General features: G+C 64.3%; 1 pseudogene; it reads right to left on the reverse strand.

Annotated features, from left to right (window-relative positions):
- Positions 1-15,646: 15,646 nt before the first annotated feature.
- Positions 15,647-16,561, reverse strand: LOC138065449 (olfactory receptor 14A16-like; annotated as a pseudogene).
- Positions 16,562-18,316: the final 1,755 nt, after the last annotated feature.

Below are 18,316 nucleotides of genomic sequence, written 5' to 3' on the forward strand. Positions count from 1 at the left end.
GCAGGCAGGTGACGCGTGCCTGCGTCACTCCGGTGGTGTCGCTTGTGGCCCCGCTTGCCGGAAGGGGCCCAGCTCCTGCCCGCCTTGGCTGCACGCCCCCTTGGGCACCCTGCCATGCGCGACGATGCGCAAGGACCTGCCACATCCCTCCCAGCTCATTTCCACCAGTGGCCCAGAAGCCGCGCAGCTGCTCTGCTGCTGCTGCTCTGCTGGCCCCTAGCTGTGGGTGTGGGATGGAGGGCCTGTGCGGGTCGCCACGAGGGAGCCACACAGGAGCTCATTTGCTCCACATTTGGGTTCTGCTACCAAGGCCGGGTCACTCAGGTTTGCCCCTTTGCGGGCGCTGTGCGTGCTGCTGGCAACCTTTGTGGCCTGCTGCTCAGCGCACTGCAGTGCACAGGCTACACTTGTCTGGAGTGGCGGAGATGCCTGCCGCTTTTGGGTGCCCGCAAACTGGGCTAGGACTGAAGTGCCTGGCAAGGTTGCCTGCCCGGCTGCGCTCGCAGCTCTGGGAGGAAACGCGCAGCTCAGGTGTGCAGGGGAAAAGAGAAGCTGAACACGCTGGGCTGAAAAGATCGCCAGAAGCCTGGAGCGGGAGCTTGGAGAAAGGGAGGAGAGAGAGCGGGGCTCTTTCTGGCTGACTTTTGGGAGCGCGTGCTGGCTGTTTGCAAGAGCTGTGGCCTGGGCTCCTTGGCTTCTGTGGCTGCGGGAGGAGCTGCACTCCAAGCACCTGCTGGGAAACGGGGAGCCTGGCGAACAGAGCCGCTTCTGTAGCGCTCAGAGCTCAGGCAGGGCTGCAGGTGCTCCTGCTGTAGCTGCTGGGCTACCTCACCTTGGTGAGGTGAGGAGGGCCACCTCTGTGGCTGTTGGTGAGACTACACCCGTATGACCGAGCAAAGACAACAGCAACGCTTGTGGTGGCTGCAGAGATCCTGCAGGCTGGGCAGAGGACCACAGATACTTCCTGCTTTCCAGCAGTGGAAAGCCCTCGGCACAAGGCCGTGACCCTGGCCCTGAGAGGTCGCTGCCTCTTTGCTCTGAGGGACACCCAGCCCGCTTGCTGCTGGTAACTTGCCATCCCTTCTGCCCTCACTTGCCATCCCTCAGAGCCCAGAGGCGACACGGAGGAGGACGGGGACGCTCAAGGAAGGGAGGATCGTCTGCCTCCAGGATGATTTGGCCCTTTTCTCTCCACACGTCCTGTGTCACTCAGCCTGCATCTTCCCCTCGCTGTTCTAGGCTTACCTCCTCTCTAATAAAGGCCCCGAGCGAGAACGTGGGAGAGCAGCATGTCGCAGCTCACAACCGTGCTAACCACCCTCCCTCTTTGGGAGCCCATGTGTGGAGGGCCGGCTTTGCTCTGGCCTCCCAGGGGTTTTCTTGCTGTGCTTTTCTTCTCTGCCTTGGAGAACATGTGGTTGCTGTGAAGCCCATTGATTCCTGTTGGGAGGTGGGGATAATGAGGTGTTCCCCTCAGTGGGCGATCCCCGCGGGCCCCTCCCAGGGGCCAGCTGCCCTTCCTGGCACCAGCCCCCGGGCAGGGCCCATTGTGACACGCTGCCAGGTGCGGGCACAGCCTCAGCCCCTCATTGTCCCGGGGGACGGGAACAGGCCTAGGGCCTGAGCAGCAGGATCTCGCTGAGGAGCACCCCGAGCTCAGGCCAAGTCTTTCCCTGCCGCCTCCAGGCAGCCGTGAGGAGCTCTGCTCTTTCCTGCCGCCTCCTCGGCTCCTGAGCCAGGTGAGAGGGACGGGGCTGTGCGGCTCTGCTGGGGCCGTGGCACAAGGCGAGCCCTCGGCTGCCGCGGGCCCTTGGTCAGAGCCAAGGTTGTCGCTTGGGGACATCGCAGCCACACGCTCCGACTTCTCCAGTGCCATCTGCTGCCAAGTCCAGTTGGATGTTGGCCGTCTTTCCAGGCTGCAGCCAGCCCCCTTTTCCCGGGCACTTACTGCTTCTGGAAACACCGTGGCCCATGGCTTTCCCCCCATGACCCGCTGCTGGCTCCCGCAGCCCTGCGGCCTCCCCACGCCGGCAGCGTTGCCATGGGGCCAGGCCAAACCGCAGGCTCCCGCATGCCCACCTCACAGTATCTTTCCTCCTCCCCACAGGATGGCGAGGAGACCGCCCAGCACCCCCAGGGTGGCCTGGGAGCAGCCCCAAGCCCCTGGCTGGGGCAGCTCTCAGCACCAGCTGGACCGCCTCAGAGAGCCCCAGGCACAGGGGCTGGGTGAGTGGAGCCCACTGGGCTGGCAGAGCTGGCGGCTCTGAGCGCACCGGGCTCCGCACCGGGTGCCCGTCTCCCCGGCACGCTGGAGCTGGCCTTCCCAGGCACCTGGAGCCATGGTGGGCCCGGCGCTGGGCTCCGGAGCCAGCCCCGGCACAGCATGCCCAGGGAGCGAGTGGAGCAGAGGGGCCTCCAGCTCCTGCTCCCAGGGACAGGCTGGCAGAGGCAGCTCAGGCAGCAAGGGCCAGCCGTGCTGGGGCCTGGGGTCTGGGGCCTGCGGCCGGGGGCCTGGGGCCTGGGGCCTGTCCTGCCTGGCTGCCAGCCACTTGCTCATCTCAGCACAGCCGCCCGCGGCTTTGCCCTCCCTCGCTGGGCTCCAGCATCGCACCCCGTGTGCTGGCCACCTCCTGGCCCTGACAAGAACGGGGCAAATGGGGCAGCAAGGCCCCGTGCCAGCCCCCGACCCGGGCCTTGCTGGGAACGTGGGAGCAGGCCCGGGGCGGGGCAGCGGCCACAGCTCTTCCCCCGCTCTCTAATGCCTGCTCCCAGCTCCAGCAGCTCTCCCTACTCTCTGTGTTTATCAGAGCCAGGTTTCTCTGCCGCCAGCGACCTGACTTGGCAGCAAGAGGAGCAGGAAGCCCGGCAGCACATCCAGGCCTTTCTCAGGGCCACCGAGAAGGTACCTGCAGATATTGCCAGCTGGGCCCCGCCGGGCATCTCCTGGCCGGGTCCCTCCGTGGCTGCTGCCTGCTCTGCAGCTGCTGCAGGGCTGCTGGCTGTGCACAGCTGCTCCCCACCAACGCCCACCACCTCACGGCCCCCCTCCACTGCTCTGGCCCTGCAGGCCATGCCTCACCCCTCTCACGCTCCCCGCTTGGCTCTCTCGTCCCTTGCCTTCAGGAAGAGGCCCAGAAGCTGCAGTTTCTGGCCTCCATCTGTAGCCTCTGCAAAGGTGCGGGCACCGAGGCCCTGGGGGGAGACGGGTCCGACCTGTGCAGCAAAGCTGCCCTGGCAGAGGAGATCAAGGTGAGGCCGTCGGTAGGAGGGGGCAAGAGCAGCACGGCCCTGAGAGCCCAGTGAGAGCAGGGCTGGGGCCCCTGGGCACGCAGAGGGCTGGGGCAGGCCCTTGTGGACACAGAGCTCTCCTGCGGAGGGATTTGGGGGCCGCTGGGATGCCCTGTGAGCTGGGAGCTCTGCAGCGAGGGGCTGCGCTGGGTGCCAGTGGTGGGATGGGGGCCCAGGGGCTCTGGCCACCCAGCAGACCCCTGGCTGGGTGCTGGCAGTGGCCATGGGCCATGCTGGTTGTGCTGCCCAGGTGCTGTTGGAAGAGGAGCCCCGCGACGCGCAGGGCATAGCAGTGCGGCAGCAAGCCCTGCTCGCCATCACCGCCATGAGGTACCTGCCCCATGCCTTGGCTTAGCCCCAACTTCCCCCTAGCTCAGTGCCAACCGCGCTGGGCCTGGCTCGAAGGCATGCCCCACGCTGGGCGGAGTGCGATGGTGCTATGTGCTGGGCCTCTGCTCTGCCCTGCTCTGGGCCCAACCCCGGGGCAGACAGGAAGGCAGAGGGAGCGGTCCCTGGGGCTCCGCAGGGTGTTGCAGCCTTTTCCCCCCGCAAGCGGGAGGCAGCAGGAGGAGAGGGCATGCTTCTCCCCTGGCCAGCACTGGTCTCTCTCCCTGGGCCAGTGTCCCTGCAGGAGGAGGAGGCTGCCCACAGGGCTCCCCCACCGCTCCCAGGGCCGCTCTGAACTCGCCCTCCGCAACAGATGCCTCCCCATTGCTGGGGCAGCAGGGCTGTGCTGCCAGCCCTGTGTCCAATGGGTGCTCCTCTCTCCCGGCAGCAAAGTGAGGCCAGTGCTGGAGGACAGCCACACCAACAGCCTCCTCCACGCCTGCGTCTCCAGCATCTTCTCCTTCCCTCCAAGGGAGGACATGGAGAGCACGGAGGCTCTTCTCTATGCCCAGGTAAGTGCTGCCTGGCGGAGCTCTGGAGAGCCGCTGATGCTTGCGTGCTTGTCGCAGCTTGCCCTGTGCTGAGAGGTGGCCGTGCCAGGCAAGGCAGGGCAAGATCCTTGTCTTTGTTTTCCCTCCCTCAGCCCTTCTTGGCCTGCCCCAGTGTTGGGCCTGGGGCAGTGGCCACGGGCTGCTCCACCTGCGGCCCCTCTCCTGCCTCGAGGCCTCTGCCTGGGTGCTGCAGGGCAGCGCGGTGTCCCTGGCAGCCCCGGCAGGAGGCGATCAAGGCAGTGTCCTGTGGGTCGGAGGCACTGCTGGAGCACTGCCACAGCCTCTGTCCTCATTGCAGGTTCTGGAGGCTCTGCACAGCATGCTGCAGGAGCTGGTATTCAGTGCCCACGCAGGGAGCCTGCTGGAGCTGCAGCGCATCTTGCAGGTGCGGCACCGGCAAAGAGCGGGGCTCTCGCGGGGCTGCCCCTCGCCCCGAGGGGAAGGGACGCCTCGAATGCACACCAGCCACGGAGAGCACCAGGCACGCTGCAGGCAGGCAGCCTCTCTCGGAGAGCAGAGGGGGTCTCCCCCGCGCTCTTTGCGGAGCCCAGGGTCTGCTGGCTGCTCTCAGAGTCCATGTCTCCAGCCTCGTGCAATGCACAGGCAGAGCCTTGCCCACGGCCCCTGCCTGCCAGCCACCCCCCAAACCTCCCTTGGCGCCAAAGCAGAGGCAGGACTTGGACTCTCCTTGCCAGGCCCCCAGCACCTGGCGGGCGGCACTGCTGCTCCAGCGCCTCCCTGGCCTGCTGCGTCCTCCCCAGATCTGAGCAGGGCAGAGCAGCGCAGGGCCCCGCCTGGCCTGCAAGGGGGGCCCAGGCCTGGAGCTTTGTAATTTGGGCTTCCCAACGGCCCAGATCCGGAGCCCTCACTGCAGGCCCCAGCGGCTGGCTGCCCCAGAGCCCTGTGCTCCTGCCCAGGGGCCATGGGGTGGTTTTTGGAGGAGGGCAGGCCAAGGAGCAGAGGCTGCCATGGGCATGGGATGCAGCTGCGTCCCTGGGCAGGCACAGCCAGCCGGGGACCCTTGGGGCAGGAGCCCTGTTTGGGGCTTTGCGCCACTTGACAGGCTGCCTTGACGGCCACTGCAAAGCCTGCCAGGCGCTGGGCAGAGCTGCCACTGTGGGAGCAGCTGTCACGTTGGCGGGCTGACCAGCAGCTTTTCTCCTGCCAGGTCCTGCTGCCTTTCACAGCGTCTCAGCGGGCAGCTGAGCGGGAGAGGGCCGTGGGCCAGGTTGCGCAGCTAAGCAAACTCCTGGCCAGCTCGTCGCTCTGGGAGGTGAGGGGCCCCTGGAGCTGGTTAGTGGCAGAGGTGGGCTGCGGCGGCCAGGAGAGAAGGCAGAGGAGCTGAGAAGGGGGCTAGGTGCTGGGTGCTGGAGCAGAGGAGCCCAGGCTGTGGGCTGCGGAGCAAGGCAAGGCAGCAGAAGCAGCAGAGGAGAGGAGGGGAGGACCACGGGGGCTGCCCGGGAGGCTGCCCTTCCTGGCGACAGTTGTCTTTTACTCCTCCGCCTACATTAAGTCCCATTGCCTTCCAAGGGCTGTGCAGGGAGGCTGCCTGCTCCTGGCCGTGCCACGGCTGCTGGCTGCTGGGTCGGGGCTGCTCGGCAGCAGGGGCCGTTGCCCCTCGCCTGGGCAGAAGAGCTGGCAGGGTGCAGGGGTGGGCAGGCTGGGACCCGCAGCGCTGCAGCTAATTGGCAGCAGTTGGAGCAGGGCTGGGCAGACGCCTCCTGCGCTCTGGCTTGGGCAGACGCCTCCTGCGCTCTGGCTCCCTCGGGCACCAGCACGGGGCCCATGCCTGGGTTCAGGGCTTTGGCACCAGTGGCTCCCGTCAGCCCTGCTACCAGCCCTTCCTCCCTCCCCAGGGCTGCGGCCCCAGCGGAGGAGCGTGCGCCAGCCCTGCTGCCTTGGGGACGGAGCATTTCCAGATGCTGGGGCAGCTGGTGGCACGTCTCAGACTGTGCTGCAACGATGAGGACGAGGACACCAGGCGTGGGGCTGCCGACGCTCTTTGCCACCTCGGCAGCTTCCTCCTGCAGCGAGAGAGTAAGAGAAGCCAGAGCGGGCTGGGCCCTGCCACACACCCACACGCCAGCAAGGGCAGGCGAGATCCCCTCCCCCCCTCCCCGTCACCTCGGCTGCTCTCCTCAGCCAGAGGAAGGAGCAGAAACCCCTGAGACATGGGCACAGGTAAGCCGCCGTGCTGCCTCAGCCCGGGCCACAGGCAAAGGGCTGCCTTTTCCTCTGGCAGCCAGGTTTCTGCCTGATGCCTTCAGGCTGCCATCGCATTCTCTCCATCTTCCCCACTGACTGCGCTGCTGTGTTTTCCCTCCTGCCCAGGTGGGAAGCCTTCAGAGGACAGTGCAGAGCATCCTCGGCTCCAGGGGGACTGGGAAGCCGAGACCTTCTGGCTCTCCTGGTCCAAGAGCGCCAGCGACGCCACCATGGTAAGGAGCTCCTCCCTTGCTGGGCCACATGGCCCCGGGCAGGCAGAGGGCTTGGTCAGAGCCCAGCAGCCAGTGATCAGTGTGGCTGGCTGCAAGAGCCTCACAGGCCCCACGCAGGGGGCTCCCACTGTGCCTGGGCAGGCAAGAGGCTCCTCTCAGGGCACAGCAGGGCCAGCACAGGGGCACCGGGACTCCCACTATCTGCCTCACCGCAAAGGCCCTCTGGCCACATCGTCCCCGAGGCCATCGGCCAGCCTGGCAGGGCCCCTGCTCCCCGCTCTCTTGCTGCCACTCTCCCAGCTCTGCCCCACGTCTCGCTCTGCAGAGCTCTTCTCCCGCCGCAAACAAGCAGCCCCGGGGCGGCGCTCAGGGCACTGTGTCTTCCCTCCCCTCCTTCCTCCCCCAGATCTTTGGGAAATACCTCTCCCCCTCCGAGATGACCGAGGTCCTCCTCACGGCCATCGAGGGCATGAGAGACTCCAGCGCCTACGACACCACGGCGGCTGCCCGCATGCTGGCTCTGGCCATGAGACACTCTGCCTCCCGGCTGCAGCACGTAAGCATGCTGCGGCTGGCGTGCCCTGGCCTCCGGGCTCTGGGCTCTGGGCGGCGGGTGGGGGTTGTTCCTCCGCAAATCCAGGGCTGCCTGGCTCTGACTCCATTGGAGTGCAGCCAAGCGGGATGGGAAGGGAAACAGACAGCCAAGGCAGCGGAAGAAACTGCGGCCATCCTGCAGCAGCCCCGCTCTCAGCCATACCCCCTCCAGGTGTCCCGCGTCGTGAGCTGCATCTATGAGAACCTGCTGCACATCAGCGATCAGTGGGCCCGGCACGTCCTGCTTGGCACCCTTCTCCAGCTGACCTGCCTCTACCCTGACAAGGCAGTGAGGAGCCTGCTGGCAGCCTCTGTGCCTTGCGACAGGTACGGGGCCGCCAGCCTTGAGGGCTAATAGCACCTGGGCAGAAGGGCCCCGAGAGCCTGCGGCTGCTGAAGCCAGGCAGAGTTGCAGGACACCCTGAGGGGCAGACCAGCTGCTGTGCTCCCACCGTGCACACAGGGCGGTGGGCTCAACCATCTCCTGCCTGCCCGCCCAGGGCTCTTTGGGCTCCTGGAGAGGGGGAGCGGGCAGGGCAGGGCTGACGGACAGCCCAGGCCCCAGTGCTACGGCTCGGGGGGCCCCACTGACCGAGCGCTCGGGGCCCGCAGTGTTGCCGCGGACATGTGGCGAGAGATGGTCTCCCAGCCCGCGACGGCCGAGAAGGTCCTGCTGGAGCTGCTCTTTGTGCTGCAGGGAAGGGGCCAGGGCAGGCGCGTCTGCTTTGTCAGCGACGAACCTCACGTCGTGCCCCTGGCTGTGAGTTCCTGCATAAGACGTCGCTCCCCCCCAGGGCTGCGCTCCCCTCTCTGGGGCAAGAGGCCGGGTGCCCGCCACCCTCCCTGGCCACCCTCCCAGTCCACCCCCAACCCATGCCCTCCCCTGGGCCCCCCCCACACAGTGCCCCTGCCACACGGCCAGTGGGGCCCTGTCCAGCATCTTGCATCTGCTGTGTGAGCCACACATGACTGCCCAGCGCTGCTTGGGCCCTTCAGTGCACACGCACGCAGCCTGCCCCTGCCCGCAGGCTGCCTCTCCTCCCTCTTCCTGCATCCGCCTGCTTCACTGAGCAGGCTGGAAAGCCAGAGCAGCAGCAGGGCCTGCGGCTGGGGCAGGGCCTGCGGCTGGGGCAGAGCGGGGCAGAGGCAGTTGTGGCCTGAGCAACGTACAAGGCTTGGGTTAGGCAGCCCAGGACAGCCTGCCGCATCCCTGAGCTGTGCTGGCACCACCCTCGCTCTCAGCCACAAAGGCTCCTAGTGCCCTGGGCAGGGCCCAGAGACCCGCTGCCACTTGCCCCAGACCAGGCAGCCTGCGCGTGCCCCGCCCCCACCCTCCACCCCGCCCATCTGCCTTTGCCTTGGCTGCCCACAGTGCCGGAGCCGCGCTCTGCCTCCCCGCAAGGGCTCCTCGAGCGGTGCCCCTGGCAGATGTCCGCAGTGACAGCCGTCTCGTGGGTGTTTCTGCAGGCAACCAGGGCCCTGCGCGAGATCCTCCTGCAGCCCACCTTGCAGCAGGGGAAGGCCTTGTTCCCCATGCTCTGCGTGGCTCTGCTCTTCCAAATCTCGTTTGCCACGGAGGCTGCGCTGCAGGACGCCGAGGCCTTCTTCGAGCCAGGTGTCGAGGAGGACAAATGCAGCCCCATAAGCAGCCGCGCCAGGTGCGGCTTCTGAGTCCCCCATCTCTCCCCCTGCTCCGGAGCCAGGAGCAGGGCTTTGTGCATGACCGGTGCCTTGCTCTGCCTGCAGGTCCGCTCTGCAGGCCCTGCAAGCCCTGCTGCACTGGGCAGGCTATGGGGATCAGGTTGGCGTCCTGCAGAGGAAGGGCGGATGGGACATGCTTGTCTGCGCAGAGAGCCACCACCAAGGCATCACTTTGCTGGCCAGGTAAGAGCCCTGTCTGCCTGTCCGCATGCAGGGCGACCGCAGGCCCCTGCAAGCCTGCTCACGAGCTGTGTGGCCAAAGAGCGGGAAGGGCGCAGCATGGCCAGAGGCACCTGGGAAGAGCCCCGGCCATGGGAGTCCAAAGTGGGAGGGATGTGTGGGAAGGACATGGCTGCAGAGGAGGAAGGGCATTTTGCCGGCCAACTGCCAAGATGCACGCAACAGAGTCAGACACAGGCTTCCTCCTGGAGCGGTGCGGTGAGGAAAGCCCGCCCGTCCACGCGCAAATGCCTCTGGCTGCTGGGGCAGAGTACAGCCGCGCACTTGCTCTGCGTGTGCTGGTCCCTGCCAGAATGGCTAGACATGGCGTGGCAGGCCCGGCCCAGGTTTGCCTGCCTGGCCTCAGGGCCCACAGGCTCTTCTCCCCCCTGCCAGGCAGCTGAGGACCACCGCCACAAAGGAGTGCCACTGGATCTTCCACCACCTGCTCCGGGTTCTCAGCACGAGGGATGCACAGCGGGAAATCCCCTCCATGGCCTTCTTGACTGAGGTGGGCCTGAGGGCGCGCAGGGCTTCCCTGACGTGCCGGGAACCACTCCGCTCTGGCAGCGGCAGGAAGGAACAGGACAGGAGGCGGGGAAGCTGGGGAGGTGCCGGCCCTCCTCTGCATACGGCCCGGCTTGGCCCCTTCCCACAGAGAGGCCCTTTCTGCTGGGCTGACACTCCCAAGCTCCTGCATTTCATGCACCCTCCATGCCAGAGCTCTGCATTCAGCTTCTCCAAGGCAGGAGGCCGAGGGGCTGCAGCTGGGCCAGAGGCGGGAGGAGTAGCGAGGGAAGCTGTGCCGTGTGCCGTGGTGCCCTGTGGGCCCTGCACAGTGCCTGCTGGCTGCTGGCTGCACGCTGCCTGCCTCTGGGGCCTTGGCCAGGGCTGGCTGAGCAGAGCGCTCAGCGGCTGTCCGCTGCGGCCAGTCCTGCCAGCGCTGCCAGGCTCTCACTCTGCTGTGCGCGTTTCAGCTGCTGAACTGCTCTGAGTTTTCCACCGCCGTGGACGAGCGTGTGCTGCACCTCTTCGAAAGGCACCTGAGGACTGGGCGCCTGGTCATGCGCGGGCTGGTGCTGCGAGGCCTCCTTGTGCTCTCGGAGAGCCCTGACATGGTGAGCAGGGGCAGCAGGGCAAAGCCGTGTCGACAGCCTGCGGCTAGGCAGGGGGCGGTGGGTAACGCCAAAGGCTTGGCCTTTGTTGCTGCAAGCCTTTGTGCCAAGGCCTTTTCCATGGCTTGGCCACAAGGAAGTTGGGGGTTTCCTGCAGGCCAGAAAACTGCAGGGCCTGCTGCCAGAGGTGATGGAGCGCCTGCACGATGCCGACCGGGAGGTCAACGTGAAGGCCCTGTGCATCCTGGGCAACGTGCTGTGCCACATGGAGAGGGAGCGGGCCGGCCCCGTGGCTCTGCAGCTGGCGGAGAAGCTCCTGCCGCTCTTGGATGATGTACGTATGCACGTCTGGTGCGGGAGCCGGCGCCCTGCACGTGGCCACTCTGCAATGCCAACGTGGCCTCCGTCCAGCCCTGCGAGCGCAGCCCTCTGGCAGGACCTCCTCCACCCGGGCCCCTCGGTGCTCCCCGGGGGCTGTCTGCTGGCCTCCACCGCCCCACAGCTTCTCCCTTGCCAGTTGAGCCCCTGGGGAGGTCAGGGTCCCCACCCTGGGACCTGGCTGCTGTGTGCTCAGCCCAACCCCTGCACACAGCAGGCACAGGCCAACGCTTGCTCTGAGAGCCCAGCCGGTGCCCGCTCAGCCGGTGCCTGCCGCTTGCCGCTTGCCGCTTGCCGCTTGCCGCTTGCCGAGCCGTGCCGGCAAAGCCTGCCGCAGGGCCTCAGTGGCCAGGAGCGGATGCGCAGGGCAGCCTTGCCTCCTCCTCCCTGCATGGCCTGCGGTAGCTGCTCTCCTGCCTAGCTGGCTGCTGCCTGGTGTGAGCGCGACCAGGCTTAGAGAAGCTCCGCACTGCGGGGCCGTGGCACGGGCTGGCAATGCGCTGTGCTGCCTTGCCTGGTGCTGGGGCCCGTGTGACCTGGCTGCAGCCCCCCCCCAGCTCCTGGGGGAATGAGGTCCTGCCCTTCCCCCTGCCTGCCTCCCACCAGGAGTCCAGCCGGGTGCGCAAGCATGCCCTGCGCCTCTTCAAAGCCCTCATGGAGACTGTGGTGGGCAAATACAAGCGGTGCCTGAAGAAGCATGTGCAGAGGAGCCTTCTCCTGCTCTTCTTCCACCTGAGTGACCAGGCCCCCAGTGTGGCTCAGGTGTGCATTTCTGCCCTGCCCAGGGATGCAGGGAGGGTGACAGTGGCAGCCTGTGGGTGAGCTGCTGTCTCTGCTGCCCCGCGTGCTGGTGCCCATGGCCACCTCTGCCTGCTGAGGCAGAGAGAGCGCAGGCTGTCAGGGGCCAGGGACAGCTCTGCGGGCACAGGCAGGGGAGGCAGGGCACTGGTTCCCCTGGCCCGCCGCAGGCCATGTCTCCCCTCAGCACTGCTCCTCTGCAGGCCTCGCAGGAAACCCTCCTGGGAGCAGCACAGTTCCTCAGGTGGAACCAGCTCTGGTACCTGACGCAGACGCTGCAGACCTGGAGGATTGGCGAGTGCCTGGTAAGGACAACCGCAGAGCCCCTGGGAGCCAGCTGGAGGAGGCCAGAGGCCCATGCGTGGGGTGCCTGTGCCCTTCCCGCACTGCTGCAGCCCCACCTCCCAAGCCCGCAGGCTGGAGCTGCACGCACGCTCCCTTTCCGCCGACCCCCAGGCCCAGAGGGGCGCGGGAGCGGTGCCCTTTGCCCGCACGGAGCCCCAGGATGCTGCGGGGGCTCCAGGCCTGGCTGGGCCTTGGCAGCAGGGTGCGGAGGTTCTCAGCGCCGCCAGGCCACCCTTTGCCCTCTGCTGCCCCTGAAGCTTAGCATCCCACGGCTCCTGTCAGGGGGCGCTGAGTGTCCTGGGAGGGGAGGAAGGGGGAGGCTGGCCCTGGCAGGAGGCAGCGGCTGGGCTGCCCGGCGAGGGTCTGCCTCAACTGTGTGGCCTTGTGCTCTCTCCAGCTGGGGCAGGACAGGAGCAGGGCAGAAAAGTACCTCTGCCAGAGCCTGCCGTACCTGGAGAGCCCGCAGGCGGCCTTGCGGGAGTTGGCCGTGAGGTTCATAGGTGAGCCACAACGCGCGGGACCCCTCTCTGTCCCAGAGTTCCTTGGTCGCGCTGGGAGTGATGGCCGCCGAGGCAGGGCTGGCGATGTTAGGGGCTGGTGGGAGCCTCATTCAGCCCCCCAGGCCCTGCATGGGTGCTGCGCCTCAGGGACCACGGCGGGCCCAGCCCTGCCCAAGGGGAGGAGGGCGCGTGGCCAGAGTGGCAGGGCTGGATGGGAGCTGTGCTGCTGGGGCCACGAGGTGTGATGGGCCGTGTGTGCCTAGGGCTCGCCGCGCAGCACATGAGGAACAGGAGCGCAGAGAAAGTCACCGCCATCCGCACTTGTGAGTGAGGGCAGCGCTGGGTCATGCGGGGCTGGAGCGGGGTGAGGAAAGAGCTGGGAGCTGTGCTCGCCTTGCCTGGCCTGCCTCAGGCGAGGAGCGCTCTGTCTCCCCGCGTGGAAGGCAGACATTGTGGGGTACTGTGGGGGAGTTTGGGCCTTTGTGAGCAGTGATTTCCAGCGGATGCCCCTGCTCCCGCTTGGCCCAAACAAGAGCAGGGGTGGGGACAGCCCTGTGGGCAGGGCAGGGCAGGCTGGGGCTCTCTGCAGCTCCCTGGCCTTGATGTCTGCTCTGTTTCTGTCTGTCTCAGTCCTCCAAGAGGTGCTAGAGGACGGCAGGCCCTCGATCCGCTGCCTGGCTGCTCAGACCGTCCTGATCCTGGATGCCGTGCAAACACGGGAGCCGTCAGGAGGCCGATGCCAGCCGCTATGCTGCAGGCTGCGGAGACTGTGGGAGAGGTGGAGGCCTCCCCCGGGAGACGACTCTGTTTTAGCACAGCTCCAAGAACGCTCCCAAATGCTCCGTGCTCTGCACGCCGAAGACACCTGAGTGTGCCAGGCAGCCGGGGGCATTCCTGGCACCTGCCCCTGCCTGCAGCATAACTGCTCGCCCTCTGGCACCTCCCCTCGCTGGCCTCGTGCTACAAGTTCACCTCGTAGTTGTGCTCCCAGCAAAGAGCAGCCCTTTTCCCCCATGAGTGCAGGTGTCTTTTCTTTTGGCGCGACAAAGGCAAGCGAGAGAAATGGGCCATGCAAAGGCCCAGGATGTGCCCCAGCAGCTCTGTGCCACCCGGCCCTGCATCGTCGGTGCCGGCAGAGCTGCCTGTCCAATACCCCTGCACCAGCCGGCGTGCGCAGGCCACCTTCTGCTGCCCCATGGGGTAAGGGTGCAGGCCGTGCTGTGCGATGAGGTGAAGGACAGGCTCCTCTGGGAAAGACTTCCAGGCATCGTAGATGTGCTTTGGGTTTTTCTGCCTCTCAGCAGGCCTCAGGGCTCCCCGGGGCTGCGTGGTGCCAGGTGGGGAGACTGCAGCGTGTGCCCTATGTTTGGGGTGGTGACTGCCTTGTGCCAGCATGTGTTCCCAGGGCAGTACTGGTGCTCAGGCCCTGGGACTGCCCCGGGGGACAAGTAGAGAGAGAGGGAGCTGCTGGGGCACGTGGGCAGCGTGAGGAGCTGCAGCTGCTTGGGGCCAGGCAACTCCTGCCAGTGCCAGGGCTGCAGGTGTCGGTGGGGGAAGAGGTGAGGCCTTGGTCTCTGGGCATGGCAAGAAGGTGGCCAGTGCCCGGAGCGATGACGCTGGGCGGGATGAGGCTGCAGAAGGGGGCTGTGCCCTGAAACATGGGCAGGAGGCTCGTGAAGGCACTCTTGCCTGGTCCACGGGGGGGGGGGGCTCGCGTGCCTGAGCGCTCACCTGAGCCCAGCGTTGCCTCAGGAGTTGCTCCTCTGCAGCCAGCAGAGCATGGATGCTTGGGGAGCGCAAGCGCTGTAATCTCTCCCTTCAGCTGAGGCTAGAGGTGTAACAAGAAATTGCCACGGATCACTGGCAGCTGAGGGCAGCTGAGAGGCTGCCCCCTCTCAGCGGGACCACACTAGGGTTGCCGCAGGGTGCCAGTGGCCTGCCTCTCAGCAGAAGAGCAGCCAGAAGTTGCCCCCAGCCAGGCTTTGCGGGGGTGCAGAGCAGGGCCCAGGGCAGCAGAAGGCAACACAGGCAAGGGGGAGAAGGAAAAGAGTGGAAGAAGGGCAAGCTGGGCATTGGCCATGTTTTCAGGGAGCCCAGGCTGGCTCTTTCCAGCCAGCCGTTGCAGGAGGAGGCAAGGCTGGTCAGGTGTTCTGCCAGCAACGGCCCAAAGCTGCTCGAAGCTGCTCAGTGCCCATCCCCAGGCACATGCTGTCCCTGGAGATCCCCTGATCTCTCCTGAGGGCTTCAGTGCCCCTCCAGAAGGACTGGCATCTGTCATCAGCACTGTCACCTGTGGGACAGCCCCAGGCAGGCAGTTCAGAGACCGTTCCCCATCTTTCCGGCCCTGGACACCAGGAAATGAGCCTTGGATCCAGCTCTTGGTCCCTAACATATCACATGGAGTCTCTGAGCTCACGACCCAGAGCCCAGGGAGTACCCAAATAGAACACCAAGCCCTTTAGTGGTGCATTCCCTTGAGCATATTTTCGACTTCATCTTGTGACAAAAAGCCTGACTTCAGGCGCGTCACAGAGGAGATCCCCTTTTATTATGGAAATGTTATTCTGGAAGCCATATGGGTGCAAGGCCTGGTCCTTCCTGTGATCTCAGGAATGCACCACGTTACGAGAGCACTTAGGCCATATACACACATCAGAGCACAGCAGGACTTTGTGGAAATGAGGAGAAGAGTCTTTGCGAAGAGGAAACTCCTGCTGCTGTTGGTGGCCGTGTCTCCATGCAAAGGCTGCAGCAAGGATGCCCAGTGGGAAGTTTGGGGATGGTTCTGAGGAGCACCTGGTCTGTCCCCACTGGCTGCATCAAGGCTCTCCTCCCCTCCACTCCACTCCCGCTCCACTATGAGCACTGGAGCACTGAAGAGGGAAGGGAGAGAGGTGCGAGTTCACACCCTGCCTGTGGCCAGGGAAGCTGAGCTCTCCTAATGGACATGAGACCCATGGTCTCATCCTGTCTGTCCTCGTCTGAGCCTGACTCTGTGCCCCTGAGCGCCCTTGCTGTCAGTGCCAAAAGAGACACTGCAAAGGGAAATTCTCATTGCCCTGAGGGCATCCAAGAGAGCTCAGACTAGTGGACTCTGAGGTTCCCCCATCTCTGCTGAGGAAGCAGGAAGCCAGGCTTCCTGCTTCAACACGGTCTCTGGGTCAGATTGAAATGAAAGATCCCAGAGGAGAAGTGGCACGAACCCCAACTTTTTGTTTTTCACAAAAATGTATCAGAGCAAAGTAAGAAAAAAAAAGAAATGAGCAACACAAGGCCTTGATGTCAAATGTCCTGTGAATGATGAGTGGAGGCACATGGGATGGTTATTGGTGCTAACATTGTACTTGTTGAACCAGTTTCTTCTGTGCATCCTTGAGCTCCCTGTTCCTCAGGCTGTAGATGAGAGAGTTCATCACCACATAGAGAACAGACATGGCCAAATCCAGAGGTGGGGAGGAGACAGACGGGGGCTTCCGGTAGGCAAATATGCCAGTGCTGACAAACAGGGAGACCACGGCCAGGTGAGGGAGGCACATGGAGAAGGCTTTGTGCCGGCCCTGCTCGGAGGGGATCCTCAGCACAACTGTGAAGATCTGTACGTAGGACAGCACAATGAACATGAAACATGCAAAAAATAAACCAACACTAACCACAACAACCCCAACTTCCCGGAGGCAGGATTGTGAGCAGGAGAGCTTGAGGATCTGGGGGATCTCACAGAAGAACTGCTCCACAGCATTGCCTTGGCAGAGTGGTACTGAAAATGCGTTGGCAGTGTGCAGGAGAGCATTGAGAAAGCCGCTGCCCCAGGCAGCTGCTGCCATTTGGACACAAGCTCTGCTGCCACCCAGGAGGGTCCCATAGTGCAGGGGTCTGCAGATGGCAACGTAGTGGTCATAGGCTATGACTGTGAGAAGAGAATACTCGGCTGAAATGAAAATAGTAAAGCAGACCTGGGCAGTGCATCCCGAGTAGGAGATGGTCGTGGTGTCCGTGAGGGAATTGGCCATGGATGTGGGGACAGTGGTGGAGATGGAGGCCAGGTTGAGGAGGGAGAGATTAAAGAGGAAGAAGTCCATGGGGGTGTGGAGGTGGTGGTCGCAGGCTACGGCGGTGATGATGAGGCCATTGGCCAGGAGGGCAGCCAGGTAGATGCCCAGGAAGAGCGAGAAGTGCAAGAGCTACAGCTGCCGGGTTTCCGCAAAAGGCAGGAGGAGGAACTCATTGAGGGAGCTGCTGTTGGACATGGTATTCCCTCCAGGCACATGGGACTGTGCAAGGAGGAAAAGACAGGGACAAGTCAGGAGAGGCGACTTTGTTCACAGCTCTTTCTCTTTCTCACAGACACCCCCCAACACACACACACACACACACACACACACACACACACACAGACTGCTTTTCTCCCAGGCAGGACCTTCACTCAGCTCCCTGTCTGGAGCTGCAGCTTGGGCTGGCTGCGTGAGCCATGAGGAGCCGGGACGTGTGCCTGCAGGCTGCAGAGGGGTCAGTGCTGCTGGAGTGTAGGAAGTCTGTTGAACATCTTCACATGCAGTTTGGAGGCATTTGGAGCACAAAAGCAACAGCTTCAATGCTAGGGGGATTGTTTGCTTCTTTGTCTGCTCTGCAGAGTAGGAATAGGCAGCCTTTCCGTTGCTCCCAGGGTGAAGACTAGTGAGCCCTGAGAGGCACAAGCTCTCCCTGTGCCCCAGGACAGAGCCAGCACACTGGTCTCCACAGCAGTCCCAGTGCCAGCTGCCTTGGGTGAGCACCTCTCTCAGCTAGAGGACAAGCTCAACCACAAGTTACCTTTAAAGGAACGTGGCCTGTGCTGGCAGTGGTGTCCACCTGCAAAGCACAGCTCTCCAAACTCACCTCCCTTTCTCTGCTCAGACATTCCGAGAGTGATGGAGAGGGGGTGACACAGCACATGGCTCCGATGATCAGAATAAGGACTCTGGCATGGCTCTCATCCTCAGTTTCTAGTCACAAACACACCAGGCTTTTGCAGCTGCCCACATACAGTCATCCCCAGCAGCATTTCCACATCCTTAGCACCTCTCTGCGGCTTCTGCATGGGACATTCAGCTATCACAAATGTCCTACACAAGAGCTAAGCCCTTCTGGACAGCAGCACACAACTCAGCAGCACATCCCAGGGAGGGTCAAGGGTCTTAAAGGTGGCATCTCCTGAATCAGCTCATTCCCCCTTCCTCTGCTGGGTGGGAGAGGAAAGATGCAGGGGGCTTGCTGGGGGAAAGCATCTGCATGCTGGGGCTGGCCGAGAACAGTGATGGCAAGGTGATGTTGGTGCTGTCTGCAGGCTGAGGGGTCGCGTAGACAATTGCTGCGGTTCCTTGCAAACCTAGTCATCCCTCAGTGTGGTGGTGACCAGGCTTAGTTTCTTGCCTAAACCTGACTGCTGCATTTCCACTCCCACCATGCAGACGAGTGCTCTTGAGAACTCCACTCTCAAAATGTCCTCCTGGTGAGCGGGAGCTGTGGGCAGCCCTGGCCCACGCAGCACCCTCTCGACAGGAGAATGGACCTGCCCTGCTGGGGGAAACCCCTCTCACCCAGAGCTTCTCCCTGCAGCGCTGTGCTCCCCGGGCAGGCTGAGTGCTGATCTGCGTAGGTGGCAGAGTCACTGCCCCGGGCACACAGCACCCTGGGGTGCAGGGACGCTGCTCTGACTGATGAACCTGGGCAGACCTGGGAGCACAGCCCAGCTTCACACCCTGGCTGCATCCCTGGGAGAAGGCAGCAGGATGCCCTGTGCCTCAGACAGTGTGGCAGGAAATGCTCCTTTGAAGCATCTCCTCCTCCTCCTCCACACTGGAGAAGCTGCAAGAGCGATCCTTAAAATCTCTGCCAGACATGGGATGGGGTGGCTTCAGAAGACCCCCTCCAGGAACCTCAGTAGTGTTGCCCTGCAGCCAGAGACTTACCATGCAAAGGGCTGTGCAGATTTCTCCTGCAAGGAGCTCTCCTCTCTCCTCCCA

This window comes from Struthio camelus, unplaced genomic scaffold, assembly GCF_040807025.1.
Source record: "Struthio camelus isolate bStrCam1 unplaced genomic scaffold, bStrCam1.hap1 HAP1_SCAFFOLD_178, whole genome shotgun sequence".
Taxonomy (NCBI): Eukaryota; Metazoa; Chordata; class Aves; order Struthioniformes; family Struthionidae; genus Struthio; species Struthio camelus.